Genomic DNA, 6,860 nt, shown 5'->3' on the forward strand with positions numbered 1-6,860 from the left:
GCTCACTGCAAGCTCCGCCTCCCGGGTTCACGCCATTCTCCTGCCTCAGCCTCCCGAGTAGCTGGGACTACAGGCGCCCGCCACTTCGCCCGGCTAGTTTTTGTATTTTTTAGTAGAGACGGGGTTTCACCGTGTTAGCCAGGATGGTCTCGATCTCCTGACCTCGTGATCCGCCCGTCTCGGCCTCCCAAAGTGCTGGGATTACAGGCTTGAGCCACTGCGCCCGGCCCCATCCCTCTTCTTTTTTTTTCTTTTTTTTTTTTTTTTTGAGACGGAGTCTCGCTCTGCTGCCGAGGCTGGAGTACAGTGGCGCCATCTCAGCTCACTGCAAGCTCTGCCTCCCGGGTTCACACCATTCTCCTGCCTCAGCCTCCTGAGTAGCTGGGATTACAGGCATCTGCCACCATGCCCAGCTAATTTTTTTGTATTTTTAGTAGAGACAGGGTTTCACCATGTTAGCCAGGATGATCTTGATCTCCTGACCTCGTGATCTGCCCACCTCAGCCTCCCAAAGTGCTGAGATTAAAAGTGTGAGCCACCACACCCGGCCCCCATCCCTCTTCTTATCCTTTCTCTCCCCTTACAGCTTTAGGTTCTCAAACTTGGCTGGGCTCTGGTTACCAGGGCAACCTGCTGGGATCCCAGTGGATGGGGGAGGGGAGCTATCTGGTGCTTCCTTGCTTTGAGGCCCTCAGGACCGGCCTGACTTAAGGAAGAACAGAGGGTGCTGGGAAGGAGAGGGCACAGCTCTGCCAGGACAGACTGGAGCAATGGAGACTTTCCTGGGTCCAGCCCCATTGGATTACATGATCTCTGTGAGATAAGCAGCCTAGGGCTGAAATCAGGGGCCCTGGGTTCTCTCCCCACTTTGGCCAACGATTCACCAGGCAACGTCTGTCAGATTAACTTGTGCTTCTGGGACTCAGTTGCCTTTTAAAATAGGGATCAGATGCCCTCATGTGGTCGGTCTCTTCTACTTCAAGAGCTACAATTCCTCCATCTTGCTCCCTGCCAGGCTGTTAGGGCTTTGAGAGCAAGGCCTGAGTCTTGTTCATCTCCACATCCTCCTGCCCATCTGCCCTGCTTAGAGGCTTAGAGGACACTGCCTGCCCAGTAATTACAGGCCAAGGTTCAGCTGCCCTCTAGGGGCCCAAAGTGACAATGGCCCTCTCCTATCTATACATATGATGCTTTCCCATCAAAGAAAAGATCCATAGGCCTGGAAGTGGCCTCAGAGAACAGAGGCCTCCACTCAACCACAAAACCATCTTGGTGACCTCCCAGACAAGTGGCATAGGCTCTGGAGTCCTTCAAGCCTGGGTTTGTTAAACTATGTGATTTCCAAACAAGTCAATCCCCCTGAGCTCCCGTCTCATCTGTAAAATGGAGATTATATTAGTCAGGACAAGTCAAGTTATGCTGCAGTAACAACCATTCCCAAATCCCAGTGGCTGATAACATATTTATTTATTTATTTATTTATTTATTTATTTTATTTATTTATTTTTGAGGCAGAGTCTCGCTCTGTCGCCCAGGCTGGAGTGCAGTGGCGTGATCTCAGCTCACTGCAAGCTCCGCCTCCCGGGTTCCCGCCATTCTCCTGCCTCAGCCTCCCAAGTAGCTGGGACTACAGGCACCGCCACCACGCCCGGCTAATTTTTTTGTATTTTTAGTAGAGACGGGGTTTCATTGTGTTAGCCAGGATGGTCTTGATCTCCTGACCTCGTGATCTGCCCGTCTCGGCCTCCCAAAGTGCTGGGATTACAGGCTTGAGCCACCGCGCCTGGCCTTTTTTTTTTTTTTTTTTTGAGACGGAGTCTCGCTCTGTTGCCCGGGCTGGAGTGCAGTGGCCAGATCTCAGCTCACTGCAAGCTCCGCCTCCCGGGTTCACGCCATTCTCCTGCCTCAGCCTCCCGAGTAGCTGGGACTATAGGCGCCCGCCACCTCACCCAGCTAGTTTTTTTTTTTTGTATTTTTTAGTAGAGACAGGGATTCACCATGTTAGCCAGGATGGTCTCGATCTCCTGACCTCGTGATCCGCCCGTCTCAGCCTCCCAAAGTGCTGGGATTACAGGCTATTTATTTTTTTTGAGACAGGGTCTCACTCTGTTGCCCAAGCTGGAGTGCAGTGGTGCAATCACAGCTCACTGTAGCCTCGACCTACCCAGGCTCAGGTGATCCTCCCACCTCAGTCTCCCATGTAGCTGGGACTACAGGCATGTGCCACCACACCCAGCTAATTTTCCTTTTTTTTTTTTGAGATGGAGTTTTGCTCTTGTTGCCCAGGCTAGAGTGCATGATCTCGGCTCACTGCAAACTCTGCCTGCCAGTTTCAAGCAATTCTCCTGCCTTAGCCTCCCAAGTAGCTGGGATTACAGGTGTGGGCCACCACACCCAACTAATTTTGTATTTTTAGTGGAGGCAAGGTTTCACCATGTTGATTAGGCTGGTCTCAAACTTCTGACCTCAAGTGATCCACCCTTCTCAGCCTCCCAAAGTCCTGGGATTATAGGCATGAGCCGCGCCCAGTCTAATTTTTCTAATTTTTATAGAGACAGGGTTTTGCCATGTTGCCCAGGCTGGTCTAAAACTCCTGGCCTCAAGTGATCCTCCTACCTCAGCCTCCCAAAGTACTGGGATTATAGGCCTGAGCCACCAGACCTGGCCGCGATGATACATTGATTTCTCATCCATGTCTCATGTCCACAGTAATTTGGGTCCACTAAGGCTCTGCTCTGTGCCCTCTTCCCTCTGGGACCCAGGCTGCCTTCTAGTGCATTGCTAGTCATGTGGCAGAGGAAAGGAGGGAGTGACAAATTGTGGACTAGCCATTAGATGCTTCAGCCTGTACTCACTTCTAATTACAACTAATTGGTCAAAACTAGTCATATGGCCCCACTCATCACAAGGAGGCAGGGAAATTTAATCCTACCATATGCTGACAGCTGGAGAGTCAGAAACCTTTGGTGAACAGCAGTGAGGACCCACTTGCATGGTTGCCATAAGAATGCAATGGGGGCCAGGCACGGTGGCTCATGCCTGTAATCCCAACACTTTGGGAGGCCGAGGCGGGCAGATCACGAGGTCAGGAGTTCAAGATCAGCCTGGCCAACATGGTGAAACCCTGTCTCTACTAAAAATACAAAAATATTAGCTGGGCGTGGTGGTGGGCGCCTGTAATCCCAGCTACTTTGGGAGGCTGAGGCAGGAGAATCACTTGAACCCGGGAGGCAGAGGTTGCAGTGAGCCAAGATCACACCATTGCACTCCAGCCGGGTGACAAGAGCGAAATTCTGTCTCACCAAAAAAAAAAAAAAAAAAAAAAAAAAAAAATGCAATGGGGGCCAGGTACAGTGGCTCACACCTGTAATCTCAGCACTTTGGGAGGCTGAGGCGGGCAGATCACCTGAGGTGAGGAGTTCAAGACCAGCCTGGCCAACATGGCAAAACCCCATCTCAACTAAAAATACAAAAATTAGCTGGGCATCATGGTGGGCACCTATAATCCCAGCTACTCGGGAGGCTGAGGCAGGAGAATCATTTGAACCCAAGGGGCAGAGGTTGCAGTGAGCTGAGATTGTACCACTTCACTCCAGTCTGGGCGAAAGAGTGAAACTCTGCCTCAAAGCAAACAAACAAAAAACTGCAACGGGCAATTGCTAGTCCATGAGCTCAGTCCATGTTAGCCATTCAAATTGTTGCCTTGGCACTCTGATTTCCTTTTTTAGGTATGATTTTTATGTATCCTTCCATGATTTGCTCTGACTTTCTCATCAGTTCCAGCTGTTTATAGCTGCAGAAATAGAGGGAAATGGAGCTGCCAAGGTTCACACAGTGAATCAGTAGCTGGACACTCAGGTCTCCAGGCTCCAAATACTGAGCCCTTTGTACCTTATGAGGGAAGGAGAAAAAAGCTCTGCCTACCAGGGGTTCTCTGAAAGGGTGGTTGACTGGGACTGTGATAGTCTTTTGAGAGAGCCTGTAGCCTTTGCTCTTCTCCCAAAGCTGGTCTCTCAGCCTTCCCAAGCCCTTCCTACTCAGCCAGTGTGGAGAACTGTGGGGGCGGAACAATGAGGAGCCTGTGCCACCCTCCAGGGCTGGAATCTGAACATTGCAGCCATTCTTACTCAGGGACCCTGTACATTCCCGCCTCCTGTCCTCCTGTTCTGAGTTGAACCCTGACACACCTGCCCTTCCCCATCCTGACAGCTCTCAGATGATGGGAAAGCTCCCAGGACTCTGCAAAACCTCTCAAAGCATTTTAAAAACCTGCACACAGTGTGATGCCCAGGAAACCTCCAAGCCCTTCTGAAATCTTGGTTTCTAAGCAAACAGGCAACCCCTGGCAGGAATTCCAAAGAAACTAGCCCCATTCTTGCCACAGGCAAGCTTTCAAGGAGGCCCTGCCCAGTGCCAGGCAGGCTGCAAGCCAAGATGAGAGGATGCGGTCACTGCTCTCCACTGACGTGAACAAAATCACGACACAAGATTAGCATTGTGGAAAGCCGCTGGTAGGGCCAGGGAAGGCTTCCTCGAGTAGGTGGTAATGGGAAGGTCATCGGGTTCTCTGTCCGGGTCTAAGCCTTCCTTGAAAAGCCACTTTCTGGATGCCTAATCCCGCTGCTCTCCTGCCACTGGCTCACTTGCATTCTGTGTTTTGGCCACACCACTCACAGTCTTCAGAAAGGACTAGGTTCTCTCCGGAGTCCGTGGCTTAATACTTGCAGCCTTCTTTTCCCTTTGCAGGGAAAACTCTTATTCCACCTCCAGAACCCAGATTACTAGTCATATCCTCCAGGACGCCTTCCTTGACAACCCCCTTCCCCAAGAATTAGACACTTCTTCGGTTCTGTTTTTAGTTCTGCACACATACGTCTCTTGCGGCAGGTACAGTTTTATAATTTGTCTGTTGGCCGGGCACAATGGCTCACACCTGTAATCCCAGAACTTTGGGAGGCCAAGGTGGGCGGATCACTTGAGGTCAGGAGTTCGAGACCAGCCTGACCAACATGACAAAACCCAGTCTCTACTAAAAATACAAAAATTACCCTAGCATGGTGACGTGCACTTGTAGTCCCAGATACTTGGCAGGCTGAAGCAGGAGGATTGCTTGAACCTGGGAGGCGGAGGTTGCAGTGAGCTGAGATCACACCACTGTACTCCAGCCTAGGCAACAGAGTAACACTCCCTCACAAAAAATACTACTACTAAATTAGCTGGGCACGGTGGCACTTGCCTGTAGTCCCAGCTATTCGGGAGGTTGAGGCAGGAGAATCGCTTGAATCCGGGAGACCAAGGTTGCAGTGAGCCAAGATTGTGCCACTGTACTCCAGCCTGGGCAACAGAGTGAGACTCTATCTCAAAAAAAAAAAAAAACACTACTACTACTAATAATAATTTGTCTGTTTATACCTCTGTACCCTCCAGTTTGTGAGCTCTTCTGATGCAGGGATATCCTCTTCTCCATTACATTCTTGGTGCCAGGCCTAGGTATGCAACGTGCCTCTGTAGAGTTCAAGAGGATAGCTATGGGCCAGGCGCAGTGGCTCATGCCTGTAATCCCAGCACTTTGGGAGGCTGAGGCGGGTGGATCACGAGGTCAGAAGTTCAAGACCTGCCTGGCCAACATGGTGAAACCCCATCTCTACTAAAAATACAAAAATTAGCTGGGCATGGTGGCACATGCCTGTAATCCCAGCTACTTGGGAGGCTGAGGCAGAAGAATGGCTTGAACCCAGGAGGCAGAGGTTGCAGTGAGCCAAGACCGTGCCACTGCCCTCCAGCCTAGGGATAGAGCGAGACTCCTTCTCGAAAAAAAAGAAAGAAAAAAAAAAGAGGGTAGCTATGTGATACACGGCTTTTATACAGTGCTTTCTTCCCCACTATCTCTTTCGACATCTGCCATCACCCAGTGAGGGAGGTAGGGCAGGAGTGATATGAAAATGAACAGGGCTCAGATGGGCATGGTGGCTCATGCCTGTAATCCCAGCACTTTAGGAGGCCGAGGTGGGCAGATCACAAGGTCAAGAGATTGAGACCATCCTGGCCAACATGGTGAAACCTTGTCTCAACTAAAAATGCAAAAATTGGCCGGGCGCGGTGGCTCAAGCCTGTAATCCCAGCACTTTGGGAGGCCGAGACGGGCGGATCACGAGGTCAGGAGATCGAAACCATCCTGGCTAACACGGTGAAACCCCGTCTCTACTAAAAAATACAAAAAAAAAACTAGCCGGGTGCGGTGGCGGGGGCCTGTAGTCCCAGCTACTCGGGAGGCTGAGGCAGGAGAATGGCTTGAACCCGGGAGGCGGAGCTTGCAGTGAGCCGAGATCCGGCCATTGCACTCCAACCTGGGCGGCAGAGTGAGACTCCGTCTCAAAAAAAAAAAAAAAATAAATGCAAAAATTAGCTGGGTGTGGTGGCGCACGCCTGTAGTCCCAGCTACTCAGGAGGCTGAGGCAGGAAAATTGCTCAAACCTGGGAGGCGGAGGTTGCAGTGAGCCGAGATCGCGCCAATGCACTCCAGCCTGGCGACAGAGTGAGACTCCGTCTCAAAAAAAAAAAAGAAGTGAACAGGTCTGTATGGAGAACCTGACAGGAGCTGAGCACAACGCCAGACACCGGCAGGGGACATTTATGTGGGCTTTAATCATCTGTGATTCTCAGTACCTGACACAAAAATGTGTGGTTGTGTTTCTGAGAGCTCAGGAAACTTGCCCGAGGATGTGCAATTTAAATCAATGGTTTTATAGGATTTACTATTATCAAGTCTTGACCTCGAATCGCTCCTAGTCCAGTCCTCTGACATCCCCTGGCAGATGGAAGAAACATTCTGCCTCCACGGGCAATGGCCTGTTTCTGTA

Source organism: Theropithecus gelada, chromosome 10, assembly GCF_003255815.1.
Source record: "Theropithecus gelada isolate Dixy chromosome 10, Tgel_1.0, whole genome shotgun sequence".
Lineage (NCBI taxonomy): Eukaryota > Metazoa > Chordata > Mammalia > Primates > Cercopithecidae > Theropithecus > Theropithecus gelada.